The sequence below is a fragment of the Microplitis demolitor genome, chromosome 6 (genome assembly GCF_026212275.2).
Source record: "Microplitis demolitor isolate Queensland-Clemson2020A chromosome 6, iyMicDemo2.1a, whole genome shotgun sequence".
Lineage (NCBI taxonomy): Eukaryota > Metazoa > Arthropoda > Insecta > Hymenoptera > Braconidae > Microplitis > Microplitis demolitor.
The window spans coordinates 17,002,839-17,026,088 of record NC_068550.1 but is presented as its reverse complement, the minus strand read 5'-3'; positions in this window follow the sequence as shown (position 1 = coordinate 17,026,088).

Genomic DNA, 23,250 nt, shown 5'->3' with positions numbered 1-23,250 from the left:
AAATTGGAGAAGAATTTCGATCTATATAATCGTGGTATTTAGACCGATCTATATATGCACCTTGAATGCAATGCATAACTGAATGAAACGGACGAGTATTAATGATCTTTACAATTCCTATTTTTGATAAAATTAGTGGCAAACAGTTTCCATTGACCAATAAATTTTTTTTTCTTCTAGATTTTGGTCGATTATGAATATTTTCGAGTTCGAATTCTGCTTTTTCATAATAGCTTGGTTTTTTATTTCCGAGGAGTCCTCCCTATTGATCTTGGAAATTTAAATAACTAAAATTTCTTTTATTATCTACTGGGCTAGATTGATTATCTTCGTTAACAATCATATTTTTATCACTAGTACTTATGGGGCTCAATAAACTATTTAGACTACAAATACATTACTAATAATATCGATGCCAGATAGGAAATCATTCGAATCTTTAAACGTTGATGAAAACTGAGGAGTTCCTTTGTTTATATATTGGACACCATGGTTAATTGTATCGAGCCTCCGTTGAATCATGTTAGTTTCATATTCCGTTGAACATAATTCAATAAAACTCATACTGTAAGCAGAATCGCCATCGTTAAAATTATCAACCTCTTTGTGCTTAAACACACCATTTAGATTATTAGGTACATTATAATCATAAATCATTTGGTTCTTAATGGGAGAACTATCATCAACGAGATTAGCATGTGATTGTTGACACAATTTAGTAGGCTTGAAAACGAGGTTCATTGGTTCTTCGGTATAAACGACGTCAGAAGTATTATTTGGTACACTCTGAATTTCAATTTTGGAGGCATCAAGGTCAGATATTTTACGGTTAGTAGTAACAGAAACATAAGGCATCAAACTTTGCTCAGTCGTAGATTCTATTTGTTGATTATTTTCAATGTGTATTTCATAATGAGTTGAAATATCAGTTGAATAGCCATTAGAGTCTAGCTCACAAGTGTCAATGTTCTTTCTAGTTACTCTTAAGTTTTCATAATTTATAGCTCCAAGTAAATTCATTGTACCACAGTAGTTGAATAAGAGGTTTTTTGGTCCCGATATCAAAACAGCGCCCTACCTTACCGACTTCTGATAAGTGACGATCGTTCGTAATGGAGATTTGTTTTTATCGTGTTATCGGTAATGTAGATTTATTTCATCGATATTTGGGACATTTTTAAAATATGTGGTAATGTACATTTGTTTGTATCGATATTTGAGGCTGTTATCGATAATGTAGATTTATTTTATCGATATTTTGGGCCTTTTTTCTCATTGCTGATAATGTAGATTTGGTGGGACTTGCTCATGATAATGCAGGCTTGGTTAAAGCCCGATCATGGTAACGCAGACTTAATCGGAACCTGATAATGGTAATGAAGATTTCGTTGTGACCTGTTTCCGCCGATCGATAAAAGCAGATTTTTAGGACTTAGTGGATATTCAAGAACTTTTTAGTATATATATTTTTAAATTTTTACTGTTTTACGTAGGATTGGATGGAAACGAACATTCGGGAATTATCTCGAATTTTCTACGCATAAATTGGTGGGGATATATTTTTTTTTTCTGGATCGTTCTAGACCTTTTTACAGCTGTAAGGGGGCGGTTTATGAACAAAAATTCGAAAGTTTTTCCGAGAATATTTTTTATTTTATCAGAAGAAGGGGATTTAACGGTTGATTGAACCGGTTTTGAGCCAATAATTTTTACTCCGTATCCCCACAAAGAATATTTTTTTTTAGAGGGGGTTGACATTATAAAACTCATACTTTTTGTTAAGTCCTTCTAGTTATAGCTGTGCTAAATGGAGGAGCTAAGTGATAGTAAAAAACATTTTTTACGTATTAGTCATCCGGGTATGATAGACACTGATGAAATAGTTGAAAATTATTTTGGTGACATATGTCCAAAGTTTATCGGTTCTTTTCTTAGTGATCTACTTTCTTATTATAAAAATTTGGATATAATCAGAAGCAAACGATATTCGTCGTGTCCAAGTTGCATTGCTCTGAAAGATTCGATAAAGAACTTACATAAAATCATTCAAAATCTTGAAAAATTAGAGAGTCGCATAGTTGATAAATAAATAACAACGTTGTATATAGTGGGTTTTGTTGGTTATATAGTTTCCAATGGAAAATTTATTGTCAAGGAACTATGTATAGTTGATATTTATAATCCCAATAATGCAAATGGTGTGTATCAATGCAAAATTTGCGTATTCAAACCACCTATCCGGTACACTGACACTGTGATTGTGCAACAAAGTGAAGATCAAGATGGGAATCGTCATGGTATTCACTGGGACACTGGTGATCATCCTTATGAATCATTGCAACCTATGGTAAAACAACTAGTTCAGAATGCGCGATATTTTTATGTCCAAGGGCCAACGATGCAAAAAAGACTCGAAGGAATGATTGATTTTGCAGTCCCAGTTATTGATTCAGAACAAATGAGATTTTTTTCGATTGATAATCTCGAAAACATAAACAGACCTCGATTTGCATTCAGATTCAACTATACCAACTATACCAACTATACCTAAAACAATGGTTTTTGAAATATTGGGGCTGTGATCAATTATATGAGGAATCAGTACAGTTATTCTATCAACTATCAGATTTGAGAAAAATGGATGCAGCTGACATCGCTTGGCTTGATGATGTGTTCATTCTCCAATTCGCTCGATCTCAAATATGATTTGTCTGGAATGAACTACCAATTAATTTAAAACAGAACTTTAAAATTATGGACTAAAAGTTTTGCATTGAACATAATTCAATTACAAGTCCTGATTATGATGTCCCAGGAATTTATCTTTATCCTTACAAAAAAGATTGTACTAAGTGTGAAAAACTAAAAGATGCATTGAAATAATTATAAATTCATACTTAACATTTGTTTCAACTTATATAATTATATATACTTATCATGCTATATTAATTAATTAATTATGTGTATTGGGCATAAGCTAAAATAAAATTTATTAAAACATATTTTTAATTGTGAAAAAGTTTATTTATTTCTCTCAAACTTGTTATCTAATACAATAATTATTCAGTTAATTTTCTTACAGCACTACTTAATGGACTACATTCAATAATACAATCATGCAGAATTAAGCAGTATGCTGATGTCTGATCGAGAAACTTATCATTTGATTCAAATTCAACACGAATGTCAACTGGTCCAGATTTGATTGATTCATTTCGTTTTGAACAATCGATAATGTAGAGAGGTGCTTCTTCCAAAAATCCTGCTTTAGTCAACAATGGTTCCAGCTCTTTATTATAGTATGACGTTTGAAAATTAGTATACATATCATACAATAAAGCATACTGATTGCGATTAATGTTGAGATTCAAATTTCCATATGGATAACTTCGAGAATTGAGGAAAACTGTCACATCTCGGATATTACAATGGTCAAAGTTTATTAAGAACTATTTTAATTTTTTCAGCAGCCTCTCGAGCAGCAGGTGTATGTAGATATGAGTTAATATCAGTGTTTGATCTTGTGAGAATTAATTCATGCTTAGCATTCACAATAATCCGATTATAATCTTCAGCGAATCCAAGTAATAAACTCAGCGGTATAGAAATATCAAAATATCCGTCACCATTAGTCAATTTATCATCAGTTTGGAACCACCCGGCGTTTTCCATTAAATTAGCCTGTGCGGGAGTTAAAGATATATAATTCTTCATAAGACTTGTAATTCCAACATTCTTGCATCTATCAATTTCAATAGCATTCAATTTGTAGCGAATTTCTTTAAACATGTGACAAATGGCCATGTTAACCAACTTCATAGTTTCACTAACAGCAGTGCCATCTTCTTTCGTAAATCTCCTACAAATGTGTAAAGCACTCTTACTCGGTAGAATGCATAAATCTCGATGTTGAATACTGATTCTTATTTCATCACTATTATTAAATGTTGTTGAAGCATAAGGTTGATGTGAATGAACCTCATAGTGAGAAATCGATTCGTCGAAGATTATTGGTTTTTGGATGTTTAAGATTTCCGCCATGGTAGTATAATGCAGCACAAATTGATTTTTCTTATTTTACCGATCTTCCACGTAATTTTAATCCCAGGCTTTTGAGAAATAGGGCGTTCTGAGATGTTAGCACCCTGACAGAGACACGACGACTGATAGGCTTTAGGCATGATGCTTGACTGTTATAACTGCCTCCAATTTTTTTATCAAATACAATCCCCATTATTTCTCTGATTTTATATGCAATCTTATCGTAATCGTTTCACCACGAAAATTCACTAAATTCCCATCTTGATCAACAATTCGCAGCTGAAGATTGTGTATTGACTGTACTGCGACTGGTAAGTAAATGATGTGGGATGGTACTTCGATGATCTTATATCCGGGTGCAACACTTGGGAAAAACTCATGAACTGTGTGAACTTTACGGTTATTCATATATGCACCAGTAGTAATATTGCACTCAACTCGCAGTGCATTGATTTTAAGGATTTTTATTGGTAAATCGGATTTGTGTAGAAGGTATGGCGCAAGTCGACGATTTCCGAATCCCAATAATGATGCGATAGAATCTTTCGGCTCAAAATTTACAATTTGATTACATTTAATTTCACTATGTAATTCATTGTTATTTGCTTTAATACTTAATTCTACTCCCTCAGGTTATTCCATTATTAAATACTTTTCAATGTCACGTAGTTCATAACTTCCGGTTGGTATTGTTATAATTTTATCTGCTTCCTCCCCATTTATGGTGGATAAATACAACTTATTACAACCTTCATCGATATTAGGTATAGAATTGAATGTTAACAACTCTACAAGCCCCAAGACATAACTTTTCCCAGGTGATAATTCAATGGGTGGATAATATTGAGCTTCTAATGTGGAGGTCGCTCCAGATTGTGTTAACGTCAACGAATCAGCCATGAATAAATACAGTTTATACTCGTCTCATATATTTATAGTTGATTATTTAGAAATTTAAGACAAAAGTGTCCACATATAACGGTATCATAATCTTGATATTTCTGATGATTATATTTCACGCTTCCAACATCGAGATATTTCATGAATTCATTTGGTGGTTGAAGGTTACCAAAACTGTCAAAATAAATGATGTCATCACCATTCTTCTTGTATGCAACCCAATGAGTTCCACCACCATTTTTATCATCTAGATTTATGATTATTGATTCCTTTTTCCATGGACCAGATTTTGGTAAATTATTTCTCATAAAAACACCTCGGAAATATGGAATTTTTAAATCCTTTGCATATTTGATCAAATCAGAATTGGTCAGAGCTCGATGAGGTAGTGTTACATGTTTTTTGAAGGAGGACTTAAATATACTCCCATTCCAGACTTATATTGTGACAAGTATAACCCTTTTTCCAAGGCTATAGCTTTCATTGTTGAATTGTGCCGTTTAGTCTCCTCCAATTCACGTTTAGCAGTCTTGGCAGCATCCACAGCTCTAGCGATACCAGCAGCGCCCCCAGCTGATGCACCAGTAGCACTTAAACCAGCAAGAATTGGTATTAAAAATGGTAGCAATCTCCTACTTTTAGTGGTGGTATGAGTAATACACGCGATGATCGTATATTTTTTTTCCCACCAACTATTTTTACAGCTTCACGAGCGCCCCGTAATGCAGACTTGGATGGTGAAATGAGTACACCGTCGTTCATCGTTTTTCGAGCTGATTTTATAATTTGTCGGATAGGGACAAGTCGTTTTTTTTTTCTTTACTGTCTTTTTCCTCTTTTTACTATTTCTCTTAGACTTCCCCCTCTTTATTTTCAACTTCTTCTTGACTGTAGTCATCTTTTTCATTCCTATACCCAATCTTTTCTTTACTCTCATAGTTTTATTGACTCCCCAAGCCACAGCTTTTTCACCAAGGCTAGCATCTTTTGCATGAAGACGTTGTAAAGCTTTTTCAGCAAGCTCTTTATCAGCCTCATGACGTGCTGCCATATTGTCAGGATTTTTTGAGTAAGCAATGTCATGAGCTTTACATGCTCTGTCCAGAGAATTTATACCTGGATCACCTCGAGCTAATCTTTTCGCTAATTTTGTACCAGATCCACAATACTGATATCCCGGCACGTGTAATTCTATGGGTGGTTTATTTATAACACTGTTGATAAAACCTTTGCCACGCTTAGTTTCAACTTTACTAATACGTCTGCTCTTAACCATTGCAGATCTATGACTAATCTCGATTGTATAAACACTCGGTACTTATAAGCATATTGTTGAGTCAGAATCAAGTCATCAGCAGATTAACATAGTATTTAGTGTCATCTAAAATAATCCGAAATGAAGTTTGAGAAACAGACAGCAGAATTACCTGTGATCAATTTTGATCAAATAATTCAAGGTGATAAGAAAAAAATTCAAAAACGTCATGGTTCACTACTACCAAATACTGTTCGAGCAGTCCTTTGTAGGCCATCGAACTGTGGGAAAACGAATGCACTCCTTGCACTAATTACTCATCCTAATGTTTTGAGATTTGAGAACATTTATGTATACTCTAAATCATTGAATCAGCCTAAATATAAATTTTAGAGTCAGCACTACATCCTATAGAAGGAGTTGGATACTTCCCATTTAATGATCATGAATCAGTTGTTAATCCAGATAATGCACAACCGAATTCTCTTATGATATTCGATGACGTAGCTTGTGAGAAGCAAGATCATGTCAGAGCATATTTTTGTATAGGGCGGCACAAAAATGTTGATAGCTTTCATTGCTGTCAAGCCTATATATGTAAACCAAAGCATCTGATACGTGACAATGCCAATTTTCTTGTACTTTTTCGTCAAGATGAAATAAATTTGAAGCACATATATGATGATCATGTAAATACAAATATGCCTTACAGTGAATTCAAAGATTTATGTTCAGCATGCTGGAATGATAAGGAAAGTGATAATAAACACGAATTTGTTGTTATTGATAAGGATAGTGAATTAAATAATGGACGTTATAGAAAAGGTTTTGATTGTTTTATAAGTATAAATTAATCATACTCTATACAAGTTGACCCAGTCATAAATAAAATTCAAGTGTGCAAACATGGCTTGTAGAAATATTTCTCAGCAGAAAGATATGCTGCTTCAGATATCTAAAATTAGTGATGCAATAAGACAGAAGCATAAAATATTAAAAGTCGATAAAGATACTTCTGAACAAGCTGCAAATGAAATGTTTAAACCTATAGTGACGCCGTTAAGGACATAAGTTGAAAATCCTCAAGTTTTAAAACATGAAATTTGTTCAGTCACGAGCTTGATTAGTTTGAATCAAGCTTTGTGCATTTCTGCTCGGTTCGGGAGTTGCCAAGCTCGTTACTGACTGAAGGTCAGAATAGTGCCGGGTCACTCGCTATTTGAGCCCGGCACATACGATTTCTGACTCAGGATCGTGTCAAGACGCCTTGAGAACCCGCTACAAGCTGGCCAATCACATAATTCGTTTTATATTGGCCAGCCAATGAAATAGTTCGCTTTCAACTGCTACCTGTTGGCGCGCTTTTAAGCCAATGGGAAAATTCGTTATATGCAGCAAGGCTGCCACGTCGACACCAAGCTTCTCGACGATTCAAAGACGCTACCATTATTTTTTCTTCTACAACGTGTCTTTGCTACTTGTAACCTCGTGCTTGAACCGCTTCAGTAATTAATAACTTTTGTGATATTAAACTAAACCGCTACGCTAAATTATCCTCAATATTTAGTCAGTATATCAAGGCTGCTATTTATTAAGAATATATAATTTGTTTTTTCGCTAGTAATTAATTGTAAATTAATTTCCGTTGACTTAACCGCTACTGACCACGTGTCAATTTATACGTGAATTAAATATCTGAGTTTGCATTCGCTATCACGTATTAATTTTTAGTCGCATTTGCTTGAATATAAGTTCTCATAATTTTTAAGGTGTAAATAAGTGTAAATAAATCTATAATTTATTTTTTGATGAAATCTGTGCAATTTTTAATTGTTTAATTCACCTCGCCTAAACCAGATCCAACTGATTTATTCGCTCACTTTACAAAATTAAAAATGAAGAAGCTGTGAAAAACTTTCCGTTACAGAAACGCGAACACAGTGACTATCCAAGTAACTATCAAACTGTTTATACTAATGACAGTGAAATGAATGATGGTCAAAATACTTTTGATGACTTCAATGGTGGTGGTACTAGTACCACCAACTTGGACGCAACAATTATATCAGATCCCTCAATCACTGCAAGTACACCGCTGAGATATCATAGCTCCATCTCCAAATATATTGAGATAATAAATAAAAAAAATCCTAAAGGCTTAGATACAAGATTTAGGATTCGTAAAAAAAATAATCAATTATTTTTTGGAAATTCACCTGTTCAATTTAGTGATAATACAATTTCAGTGAATCATCAAAGTTATGTCTTATCATCGGGACTTATAGAATTATTATTTAAATGTGATCCACATGAAAAATCTATTACAAAAAATGATTTAGATGTATACCATAAACTGATCATTTCCACAAACACACACAGAAAAAATTATAAATCCGTAAGAAGTCTTTATGTTAAAAGGAGTTCTAAATATATTAAATATATTGCTGACTATGTTCAGTCACCAATAAAAAAGGGTAAAAAACTACCAGACTTAATGACTGTTTCAAAGAAGTAAAAATATGTGGATTGTATTTATTGGGATGATCCTAATGAACTCGTAGATCGCCTTCGTCTATTGATGGCATCTCAAACAGCTGGCAACTCTTGCCATTCGAATGAGATAATTTCAATTATTGAAGAGCTCCGTGAAGCTGAAATTATTTATTAAGAAAGGCATTGACAATAATTTATCATTTATAAAATATTATTAGAGAAGAGAGGATCATCAAAATGGGTATCGATATATTTGGACGTGTATCTTCCCAATCGAATCAGACAGAATTTAAAGGTTGCAGTACTGGTGTTGGACCACCTGGAAAAGGTTTCAAGTTAACAAATGATGGGCAGTTCGACTTAGACCAAAAAAGGTTATGTAATGTTGCTGAACCTAAGAATGAAAGTGATGTAGTCACATATAATACTATGAAAGCTGCAATAAACTATATTGACGATAAATACAAAACTGTAAGCCAAGTTGATAACCTCATGAAGACATCTAATGTCGAGCATATGGACCAACTAAAAATTGCAATAAAACAGGAATTAGACAATGTGAAAACAATTAGTGAATATAATAAATATCGTATAACTGATCTTGAAGATAAAATAACAGTTGAAATAGTTAAGCTAGAGGATAAAATAAAGAGTAAAAATCCAGACCAACTTAATGCTCATTTTTGTTGTAAAACCGTTCTTACAACATTTTTATCACTTTTGATTAACCATTCTTTTTCTGAAACGTTGCAATGTTCTAAAAGACATTTTTTAAAATCATCAAATTCAATCCTTCTTAAAGTTGAACTTTTAACCTCTTTAGCTCTTTTTTCAACTTTATTATTCTCATGTTTTCTATATGTATAAAGCTTGGCTCTCAAACCTATAAATTCCTCCATAATTTTACCATTATTTTCATCCTTCATAAGACCTAATACTTTTTTATTTTTTTAAGGGATATTATATACATTATTAGGTGAATAATCAGATGTATCAAATTTATAAATGTCACGTTTTATAATTTCATAGATATTAGGCACTGTGAAATGATAAATGAGACTATCAGTATCTGTATACATTAATTTTGAGGTATCATTATGAAAATTTTTTTTTACATAGTTATAATGAAAATCATAGATGAATGTCTTAGCCAAATCAAGTATACTAAATCCAATATATATGGGCTTTGTAAAATGTACATGAACGTTTTTTAATTCAATTATTACAATGTCTTTGCCAAAAACAGTTAAACTATGAAAGTTAGGTTTAGAAATTAGAGATTTTGCACCAAAACGTCCCGTCCATTCTGTGACTATTTTAATTTCTTTATGTTTTCTAACATTTTCCATTGTTTTCCCAAATACAGCATTTTTCATAAGCTTAAAAAAGCTTTTCTCAAATTTATTCTTTGCATTTTACGGCAATCAGTATTTTTATCAATGTATGGTTGTAACCAAGCTGATTGTTCGAAGCCTAGAACACGCTGAACTCTTGCGAGTCTCATACCTAACTGAAGACACTGCTGTAAATTCTTATAATGAATGACATATCTTTCTTTTGAATATAAAGTAGTGATTAATTTAGATTGCTTACGGTTTGGTGGTACAAAATGCTCAGGACATAATGGTAAATCATTATGCAGATCATGAAGCTCTATTGGATATTCTAAATCTACCTCTAGTATAAAACCTTTTGATTCGTTTGAATTAAAAATAATATCTATATTATCCACAGTTATATCTTCAACCCATTTAAATGACTTACACGGTAGGGGCATACTCATTGCAGCTCCATATAAATTATTCACATCAAAATACATTAAATAAGATTCAGGTTGATTTGGATTAAAGTCATCACCCAAGAATCGATTATTAGCCACAGCATGACGATTAGTACACTGTGACACACCACCTCTTATACCTTTTTCTATAAATAATACCATTTCAGCATCATCTAGCAGTTCTAATTGAATACCAGTCAGCTTCAACGTAGAATCAAAGGCTAAAACTGGTGCTGTATAATAATAAAGGGGATCTAAATTATAAGTATTATAACATTTACGTCGAAAATTTTCAAAAATATCAGCTAATATTAAGACGGTTTTAAATACAAATCAGAATATTCACCGAGTGTTTTAATCTTAAATTCACTCCAAACTAATTTTGCATGATCATAATCTTCATCAGATATATTATTATCATTCAGTTTAGAATAAAAAAATGATTTTTTAGGTAATTTATCTCCAGTCAACTTTACTATAGGATCTATCTACTCATACGGAAATACTCCTTGACGAGTAGCTAAACTGAACTGTTCATGATCAGAGTAATACATTTGTGTAATTTGTTTATCATTATCTGTAAGATATGATGCTAGTTTCTCTAGACCAGATGCCATAAATCGAAATGAGTCAATAAAACGTAATTCAACTAATGTATTTTTGATACTTTGTAAAACATATATAACGTTCTTTATTAATAGCTAAACCGTAACTGAACTATTAAATCCAGTCACTAATGATTTAATAATAAAATGCGAATCGTAAACTGATAAATTACGAAAAATAATAGGTATTTTATGAGATTGTTTGTTATTTAAATTGCATGAATGATGCGCAGGTTCACGATATTTGCCTGTGAAATGACAATGATCACGACATTTGTTAGCATTAGAATCGATTATTTTCCCGCAAATATGACAATCTTTTGTTTCGTTATGATATCTTTTTTCATCATTATTGCTAAAATTTCTAACTCCTTAATAAACCATTCAATACAATCAGGAGAGCGTTTGAGCTCAAACATTGATAACGACGAATCATAATTACATAAGACATAATAAGCTATACAATAAGGAACGTGTTTTTTAGTACCATTATCAGATTCGAGAGTATATTCTAAATTAGCGTAGACAACAAACGGAATTCAACTTATTATATTTAATAAAGTCTATTTTATGTTTTTTTAAGGAATTTTTCAATCTAAAATAACACAAGCATCTCTCACAAAACCATAATTTATTTTTACTTTTTGATATTTGGCTTTTTATTAAACGTGATAAATTTTTTTATTAGAGTAAAATGGAAAATTGGTCTATAGTTCTTAAGATAATCATTAATAAGTTTATTATTATCATTATTATTAATATTATTATTATTATTCGCTTCAATCATTAATAAATAAATTATAGGTTTCTTACGTTGATAATTAGTACTTAAGTATAATGGTGCTATTACACTGGATGCTGCATCTTCTTCATTCTTGGTGAACTGCGATTCAAGTCCGTAAACATTTATCTTCAAGTTGTTCAACTTTTCAAATTCCGGAATGTCTCTGAGAGTTATAGGAAAGTGAATATCCTTATAATCAAAAATTGTACTGAAATGTGGATATGATGATGTCCTTTCTGGGTGAGTAGTTTCAGCGCCATATACTGCAGCAGTTACACACCAAAGGAAACAAAACTTGTCGTTATTTTGGATGTTGATAACAGCTTTTTCATATTGTATATCTTCAGGCAAGGTGGTAAACGTTGATACGCCAGCTCTCGATGGGGCATATCTAGCGATGTTAATTGTTAAATTTATCACCTCCACTAAACTCCACCCTGAGTCTTTTTGATTAAACTCTTCAATTTTCTTCAATAAAACATCATACACACTACTAACAAACCAGTTGTCAAGATCTGTCGTTGCCAATATCTCATCACTTGGAATTTGAAATGTCTTTGTTTCCTCAACAGTAAATTCACTTTTAACATTTTTAAATTTGCACATTAAAGTTGTACAGACTTTAAGATTTCCAATCCGCTGAATATTTTCTCGAATTTTATTAATTGTTCAACTTTTTGCATCATTCAGAAATGTTCTTAAATCAATACGTCTAATATTTACAATGCAGCCGGTTGTTATGCGATTCTGAAATGCGTTTTCCATATCTCACCACTGAATTAGATTCCTAGAATTAAGATCTCCACCAACCACTTGATTACTTAATCGTAAAAACTTCTCATAATATGAATGTAATAGTGTCATCATTGCTTGTATACACCGTCTCTTTTGAACACTAACTTGCGGATTCAATAGGATACTATTCAATGATATGATAGTCTAACTACAAACATTACAAGCTCTAATGCTCATATCTTTACTGATAGGGTTGTGTGTTAAAAGATCTTCATATGTTTGAGCAATTGTATTCACAACGTTGGAATATGATTATATCGCCATAGTTAAAGAATGAAGATTTTTTCGTAAAGCACAGGTTTATAGTGAACTCGTTTTCTGGCGAGCAGAAATGAAATGATGCATTATCTCTAAAAATATCTCTTTTTATATAAGATCTATCAAAGACTAACCGACAATAAAGAGATAAAAATTTTCCATGAATTTTTTAAGATTTACGATCATTTTTTCCGAAAAAAAATTTTTCGAAAATCATGTAAATGTATAAACTATGTAAATTAAAATATAAATTTGGAAAATAATTTTAGTTTTTCAGCTGAGTAAATATAAAAATTTTGAAAACTTTTAAAATAACAAATATATATATTTAGGTTTGTTATTGAATAATGTATTTTGCAGGTTGCATAACTGGGTAGCGGTGGTTTTCAACACTATCTTAATCCTTTATAGTGGCAATAAAAAATTAGAATAAAATGTAGAAATTTTTCCAAGATAAAGTTTTGAGCAAATATGTATATTTTAAAAACATTTATACGATATCCTTTAAAATAATAAATACATATAAACGGCTGTTATTGCATAATGTATTTTACTGCATGTATAAACAGGTGGCAGGTTTTCAAAAGTATCTTAATTCTTTTGAGTTGACGATAGACACAATTAGAATAAAATATATAAAGTTTTCTAAGATAAAGTTTTTGAGGAAATATCTATAATTTTTTCAAAAGAGTGTTCGATGAGTAAATATGTAAGATTAAAGCGGTCTTGAATAAATGGAAATTTTTGTTTACTTTAATGTAAGTTTACAAAATTTTTCTAAAATATATTTGAAACTTTTGAGCAGCTGAAAGAATCTATTAATGGGTAAACAAATGCAAACCACGGCTAAGCAGTTTAGGGAAAACATTTTGGAGCAGGTAAATATTCGTATTAAGATAAATCGATCGCAAATAAATGTGAAATTTTCTAGAGATAAAATTTTGTTGTGCAACTGAAAAATTTTTCAATTTGCAAATAAATGAAGATTACGGGGTCGGCTTTACAGAAAAAAACGAGTAAATATATGCAATAGTATAAGTTCCCAGCTGTTCTGAATAAATGTAAATTTTTTTCTTAAATATAGTTTTAGTGTAAGAATAGAAGAATCTATTATTGAAAGCGTTAAAGGTTTAAGAGAGAAACTTCAAATTGAACTTTAAATTAAAAATTTCAAATCAAGAAAAATATCAACAATGTATTTCATTGAATATGTAATTTATTCTTTTATCGAAGCTAAATGTAGTTTAAAAACTCCATAAATATTTTTGATAATAATTTGATTTTACATCTACGAACAAATTATTTCTATCAATCAATCAATCAATAAAAGATTTACTCATATTAACATAGTTATAGAAATTTGAAAGTTTTTGAGTGTATATAGTGAAGGATTGAAAAATATGCTTTGAAAAACATAAGACATACCTCCTAGAAATAGTACTTATTAATACATGGTAGGGGTTGAAAAATTGGATTCTAAAATGTATAAGACAAACCTTCTTACAGATATGAAATGTACAAGTGTATAGCGTGGGTAGGTCAGAAACCCTACTTAGATATGGATGAGAAAACTGTTGCTCCACTCGTCTTATGGTCGAAATTAAAGTGATAGGTTATTGCCTTAATGAGGTGGGTTGGTTAAAATTTCGTTACCTTCTTAAAGATATCCAATGGACAAGTTTATAGTGAGGGTTGATTACGGGTCTTACTTAGGAAATAGATAAGAAAACTGTTGCTCCACCGGTCTTATGGTCAAAATTCGAAAGATAGGTTATTGCCTTGATGAGGGGGGTTGGTTACAATTTTGTTACTTGCGACTGGCCATATAAATATTGAGTATGAACATAGTAGAACTTAGTACAAAGCAATTCGTAGAGTTACTTGCTCGCTTCTTTTGGCATTTTTGACATTGAGCGTGTGTTTTTGTGAAAAAGTTTCGTGATTTACATAGTCTGATTGAAAGTAAATATTCGTGTTTCAAAGTTTTGATTTTTAAAATATTATGATTTATAAAAACTTATTATTATTATTATTATTATTATTATTATTATTATTATTATTATTATTATTATTATTATTATTATTATTATTGTTATTATTATTATTATTATTATTATTATTATTATTATTATTATTATTATTATTATTATTATTATTATTATTATTATTATTATTATTATTATTATTATTATTATTATTATTATTATTATTATTATTATTATTATTATTATTATTATTATTATTATTATTATTATTATTATTATTATTATTATTATTATTATTATTATTATTATTATTATTATTATTATTATTATTATTATTATTATTATTATTATTATTATTATTATTATTATTATTATTATTATTATTATTATTATTATTATTATTATTATTATTATTATTATTATTATTATTATTATTATTATTATTATTATTATTATTATTATTATTATTATTATTATTATTATTATTATTATTATTATTATTATTATTATTATTATTATTATTATTATTATTATTATTATTATTATTATTATTATTATTATTATTATTATTATTATTATTATTATTATTATTATTATTATTATTATTATTATTATTATTATTATTATTATTATTATTATTATTATTATTATTATTATTATTATTATTATTATTATTATTATTATTATTATTATTATTATTATTATTATTATTATTATTATTATTATTATTATTATTATTATTATTATTATTATTATTATTATTATTATTATTATTATTATTATTATTATTATTATTATTATTATTATTATTATTATTATTATTATTATTATTATTATTATTATTATTATTATTATTATTATTATTATTATTATTATTATTATTATTATTATTATTATTATTATTATTATTATTATTATTATTATTATTATTATTATTATTATTATTATTATTATTATTATTATTATTATTATTATTATTATTATTATTATTATTATTATTATTATTATTATTATTATTATTATTATTATTATTATTATTATTATTATTATTATTATTATTATTATTATTATTATTATTATTATTATTATTATTATTATTATTATTATTATTATTATTATTATTATTATTATTATTATTATTATTATTATTATTATTATTATTATTATTATTATTATTATTATTATTATTATTATTATTATTATTATTATTATTATTATTATTATTATTATTATTATTATTATTATTATTATTATTATTATTATTATTATTATTATTATTATTATTATTATTATTATTATTATTATTATTATTATTATTATTATTATTATTATTATTATTATTATTATTATTATTATTATTATTATTATTATTATTATTATTATTATTATTATTATTATTATTATTATTATTATTATTATTATTATTATTATTATTATTATTATTATTATTATTATTATTATTATTATTATTATTATTATTATTATTATTATTATTATTATTATTATTATTATTATTATTATTATTATTATTATTATTATTATTATTATTATTATTATTATTATTATTATTATTATTATTATTATTATTATTATTATTATTATTATTATTATTATTATTATTATTATTATTATTATTATTATTATTATTATTATTATTATTATTATTATTATTATTATTATTATTATTATTATTATTATTATTATTATTATTATTATTATTATTATTATTATTATTATTATTATTATTATTATTATTATTATTATTATTATTATTATTATTATTATTATTATTATTATTATTATTATTATTATTATTATTATTATTATTATTATTATTATTATTATTATTATTATTATTATTATTATTATTATTATTATTATTATTATTATTATTATTATTTTTTTTTTTTTTTTTTTTTTTTTCTTTTTTATTATTACAATTCTAGATTTGTGTAGTTTTTAATAAGTTTCAAAAGTGTTAAATAATCCGTCTAAACTTGAGAAAAAAAATGAATTTTATTAATGAAAGTGTATTCTAGCTACTTTTGTTTGTTTTCTTTTCATAATTGTTAATTGCAGTTTTTATATTAGATGGAATAGTTTTATTAATTAAAAATTTTGCTTTTTTATTAATTTATTTATTTATGAATTTTTAATAATTCCGAATTTTGAGTTTTTATTTAGATTAAAATAGTTTTATTAGTTAAAATTTTGCTTCTTTCTTTAATAATTTATTTATGAATTCTTTTATTTTATTTAAAAATTTTGTATAATAAATAATTTTTTCATTTATTCCTGTTTCAGATTATGGACAAAGCATGCTACTTCCCATTGAAAAGGGTGGAGAAGTTTGGACTTGCCATATTTTGGCAAGCTGTGATTGGACATATTTGTCAGCCAATAGGTCTAAGGGAGGATCCCAACCAAATTATATTTGTAACAGATCAGCAATGTGTGAGGCATGTCAATCTAGGACATCAAATTTGGTGTTTCTACATGATACATGTGTTATGTCCAAGTAATTTTTTTTTTATTTCAATAATTATTTAAAATAAATATTACAGAGCTCTTCTTTTCGAAAGCGCGCGAAAACGCAGCGTCAGCTTTGTCCACCTTATTATGCGACAAAAGAATAGTTGGAGGATAACTGCAATAAGTTTAACGAACAATTAATAAACTGTCGTCACCTTCCACCAATGACAATAATTAAACATTCCCCATCAATCACCAAATCAAAGTTTATAAAAAGCCTGAGCACCCATAGCTCTGGGCTAGTCGGTTCTTCTAACTTACGGTCCACGAATATTCGAACGTCGAACTTTCGTGCACTCTTATTGCAGGATTCCGCTCCAGGCGTTGAAAAGTCAATAAGAGGATCTTTAATATTTTTCTATTCAAACCTTATTGCAGGAATCTGCTTCGGCGTTGAATAATCAATAAGGCATTCTAAAATTGACATCTTTTTGCAGTCAATTATTGCAGGATTCCGCTTAGGCGTTGAAAAACAATAATCGACTTCTTTATCTATTAAAAATCCTCACAGATTAATAGAAACTTCCGGTCCGATTGAAATAGTGACGCAAATCACGTGTGTTTGCTATTCCGTCTCGGTCTGAGTTATTTTGCGTATAAAATCACTTTTAGGGTGTGTAAAAAGGACGCATTAAAAATAAAATAAAAATCTTATAAAATTTCCGTGAATAATCAATAATCTTAAAAATATCAATTGTTAAAAATTAGTGTAAAGGATTCAGTGTACAAGTGTATTGTAACTAAATCAGAAATGAAAGCAGAATAACCATAAGTTCAGCCTTCCGAGTTTCATTCGAGAGTAGCACATAAGTTTATATCCTACAACCCCAGCCGCGCCCATCCAACCGAATCCTACAGGAGGAAGCTGAGTGAGCTGCAACGTTCTGGAGGGATCTAACCTGCCGTGACTAGAAAGAAAGAAATATCGAAAGGTAGGTGAAAGATTCTAAATTCTATTCTTTCATAAGATAACTGGTTCAACACAAGATCACCGGTCTCTTCGGAGACGTTTGGGTTCTTACTTCGAAGTAAAAGATCCACCACAAATAATAAATTATAGGAAGATAACTCTTCCTCGTATTCTTTAATGTTGTCCGCAACCTCCAAATCGCTCGTCGAAATTTTTCTATCGCTACCAAAGGAAGAAATCTCAGATAATAAATTTAAATTTAAGCAGCGGACATAAAATAAAGAACACTGGTGGCAGCGGTGGGATTTTCGATTAAAAATCCTTTTTGTTGAGCCACAGTTATAATTCTTCTACTATTTTTCAGAAAAGGTAGATTTTTGTGGTTATTTTTCTCTTCTCGAAATTTTTACATCTTAGAATTTCGAGTTTCGTGGCATTTTCTTGAGAGTGCCACACCCTGCTTTCGTGGATTTGCCACACCTTAACAGGTAGCAATTCCACGTATTGTAAATTCAGCAATTTTCGCCCCTCAATTCGAGTTGCGAAACGCCTGAGTTCACCGTCCGCGACTTCGCGACCAAATCGCAAAGTCAGCAATAAGTCGCACATCTACTTTACTGTACAGCTTTGAGCTGTTGAAAAAATGTATTAATTCTTTCTTTCTCTTATTGACCTACTCAGCAATTTTGCTCAGAGTCCGGAGACGTTTAACATCCTTGTCCTACGCTTTACCTTAGGGTGTGGTCACCACCATTTCTCGTACCAGCAAAAACAGGAGGCGAAGAAATTTGACGCCTCCTCCAGTCGGTGGTCTAAGGGGCGAAATGGTCAATAACGAGGAAAGACCCGTTATCAGGCTAGATGCCACTTTGCACGATGCAAACACTCCACCTTCTCAGTATGATGTGGCCAAGGAGCTCTATCGAGAGCTCCCTAAATTTAACGGAGAAGGTCCAAATTGCGATTAAGATTTCAAGGAATTTGACGCAATCGTACGGAGTTGGTTACCTTGCATCATCCCGGAACATCAGGATATGATTGTGGCAAAAATCGTAAAAAGAATTTCTGGTCGTGCTAGAGATCAAATCGAATACACTCCGATTCATAGCGACACAGAAAAACTCGAACATCTGAAACTAGAGGCTCCTTGTTGTAACTGTCCCTTCTGTCCTCATCGCGAGGCAAGTAAATCTGCCTCCTCAAAACACAACGATGAACATTTAAACTCAACGGGCGCTCGACAGACCGAGGCGACTGCGAGTATGCCTTGAGAGTCTCGCCGACCTACGAACCCTCATCAGAAAACTCAGACGGTAAAGGAGTTCAGAATTCTTCAACGTTCGAAACCCTTACACTAGTCATCGGTAAGGGTCCACGAATCTGGATCACATCTCCAGACCTCTTCCAGGACGGATGCGAAGTTCTGTTGGATACAGGTTCCGACCTGAATCTCCTTTGCATCGATGCTCTGGGGGATGATACCACCTTTTACTCTGAAAATGGTGGTGTGGTAGGCGGCATAGCAACCAGTAGTATGCCAATAATTGGAACTGTGACCCTCAAGATCTTTGACGTAGATGTTTATTTCCAGGTTGTACCTAGACCACCAGGTGGTTATCTAGGCATCCTTGGAAATGAATTTTTCGTCAAAGAACGAGCTGGCATGTCCTTTTATTGGAATACGCTGGTCCTCAAAAATCGACCTACTCGTCCTATCCCATTTTCAATGGATAATGACCTTGATGTGAGACATATCCCTTCCCTAGGGACAAGGCCAAGAATTTTCGACTCATGTAATTCACTTCATGGAGAATTGCAATGCTTCCTCATAGATACAGAGGGGGATGTGTGTTTGATAAATTCTTCCGCTCTTAAACCCGAAATTAGAGTGGATCGTGGTAATACGATACTACTCCGTGGTTTGAATGGCCAGTGTTACGTCCCGATGTTAATTGGGATAATGGGGAAAAGAGATTTTATATTTTAGAAATCTACTGATTCCTAGGAATGATCCCTGATCTCAAAAAAAAAAATAAGTTAAAAATTTTATTTCTACTTATGTTGGTGGGAAAAGGGGACCGATTTTAAAAGGGTACCTTTTCCGTTTGAAAATTACTCCAAGACTATTAGTTCTATGTGGTCGTCAGGAACCCCCGCGTACGGCTCCAGCAGAGAAGGTCCGGACAGGAATTTATCGGCATAAAAATGGAACCTTGGATCCGCGTCGCCGATGTAAATGAGAGGTATGGGCCTCTCGACCTCAGTGATCGGAATCAGTTTGTACTTGAGTTTCTTAACCCTAAAGTTTTTTGGAAGGACAGTGACTTTCCTTACGAAGGGCAAATTAGGTCTGATTAGTGGTTGGTGATAACGTTCACCAGAACACAATTTGTCATACTCCGTACAGGAGTCACAATCACAATATTTAGGTTTTGGATCAGAGCCCCTAGGCCGGCGTACCTTCGGCGCCATTGACCCTGTTCGAAAACATTTTTATAACGATATTTGTCCCGAAAGACGCTTTCAGAAATAATAATAGTAATTAGAAGAGAAAGATAAAGTAATCAATTTGCTCCTGACTTAGCAATGCAGAATTCTCTTACTGACTCACAATTAGATGTTTTACTTGACTTGAGTGATTGGGATTCTTCTTATTTATTTATTGTTTTACTAGCATTAAATTGATAGAACGGAAATAATGAATTGATAGGAAAATTTTTAATACACTCAGTGAATCAATGAATGGATCATTGACCAATCCAGGTCGATCTCTCAGTTGCTATCACTCATCATTGTGTATTTTTTTTGGAAAGTTTGAGATAGCTATTTTCCTTGATAGTAGGGGAGTATGGATGGCAAAAAAAAAGTTTGGATGTTAGGTACGGGTTCATTGAGTTGAGTGGATTTACTTAAAATAATAAAACAAATTTTCGTGGAAGTAAATTGAATTTAAATTATACAAAAAGGCTAAGTAGAAAATCTTAGTTCTATCAAGATTCTAATTTACTGAGTCAGGCAGTGAATAGCTGATTTCCAGCAGGATTTGAAAACAATAATTTTCCTACCATAGACTGAATGACAAGTTCACCAAAAAGGGGTAAAATCCACCTTTTATGAAATCTTATAAAACATGTCAATGGTCATGGAAAAAGTCATTGTTCAACCTTGCAAACGGACTACGATTGAAACATCAAAATGAGTTAAAAAATTTATATAATGGATAAGAATTAAATTATAAATATATTCCTGTCTTTATTTAAATCGAAACCTTTGAAGAAAATTCGAATGAAAAAAAGCAAATTTTGTTTAATGTATCTTGGATTGATTTGAATAAATAATAAAAAGATTTTATTTATTAATAGGTTGAAAAAAATAAAATTGAATAGAATTAAGAAAACAATTTTTAGAATTGTAGTAAAACAAAATTTTCTATCGTGAATTTTTCTTGTAAAATGAATTGAATTATAAAAAAAAACAAAATATTAATTCATTGAAATATTTAGATGATCGAAAATAATAACACTCCTTCATATAAAACAAAGCTATATATGGAAGGTTGATTATGTATGACAAATAAATTCTTTTAATGTAAAGAATATTCGTTAATTTCTGTTTTGATGATTCTAAGTTAAATGTGTATCATGATTTCTCTCTCCATCTAATAACCTTTGATTCTGTCCGTCGGATAACTCAACTAAGTTGAGTTAATTAACGAAACCTCAAATTTTATAAGATTCTCTAATTTAAAATTAATGCTAGTTCTATTTGTTTGTATTAGTAGTTATTGTTTGTGTGAAAGGTTTGTTAAAAAAAGTAGACATGCAATGTCTGTTTACCAAATTTATTTGTAAAATTATTTAGTGTTATTAGGAAAACAATTGTTCACAAATTGTTCACAAATTCTGTATTAGATAAAGGGAAAGAGAACATACTTTCGTAAACCAAATAAAATCGTTACCTGTTATTGTGAGGAAAAAAGAAAACTGAAAAAGAAATTCTAAATTTTAAATTTCACACACTTGTTTTAATTTCACCAAATTTTATAAATCTTCCACGACTAATATTTTAATTTATTTGTTTTAATTGCCCATATAACACAAGTAAAGAAAAATCACTGCACTTTCTTTTAATGTTTTAACGAAGGGGAAACAATGAATTTTACTTAACTGAATTTTAGATGTATCCTTGAGATGATCTGTGAGTAAAATTTTAATGTGTTAAGAATCCGTGAAGGAAAATGAAATCCTTGGAATCCGTAGATGAGATGAAAATCCTCGAAATAAAATTGAAATCCTGGATGAGAGTGCAAAATCCTCGTATTGAAATCAGTGACTAAGGATGAAAATTCCTCGTATAAAATTGAAATCTATGACTGAGAATGAAAATTCTCGTATAACAATGGAATTCGTAAATGAGAATGAAAAAATTCTCGTAAAAAAATTGGAATTCGTAAATGAGAATGAAAATTCTCGTATAAAGATTGGAATTCGTAAATGAGAATGAAAATTCTCGTATAAAAATGAAATCACACTAAACTGTACTTGTAAAAACTCAAAACGGGGTCACACCCGGCAGTAACGAAGCGTAAAAACGAACTGATTAATTAGCGGCTGCAGTGACTTTTATTTACATTGTAACATTAGATGGACCCCCATGGTAGGGGCTATGAGAAAAGACGCAGAAACACTCTCTCATAGTTATTGTTTTAATCATCAAAAATTTATCGATGATCCAGCTCTTCCGGCGTTATCGGAGATAAAATACCGGGAATCTTTATTTATTTAAATAAATACGATATGCTTTATAAGCAATCATATTTATTTAAACAAATCTGAGATGCTGTCGTCATCTGATGAATTTATTAACGAATAAATTATTAAAAATTATAGATACTTTTTAAATATTACAAAGC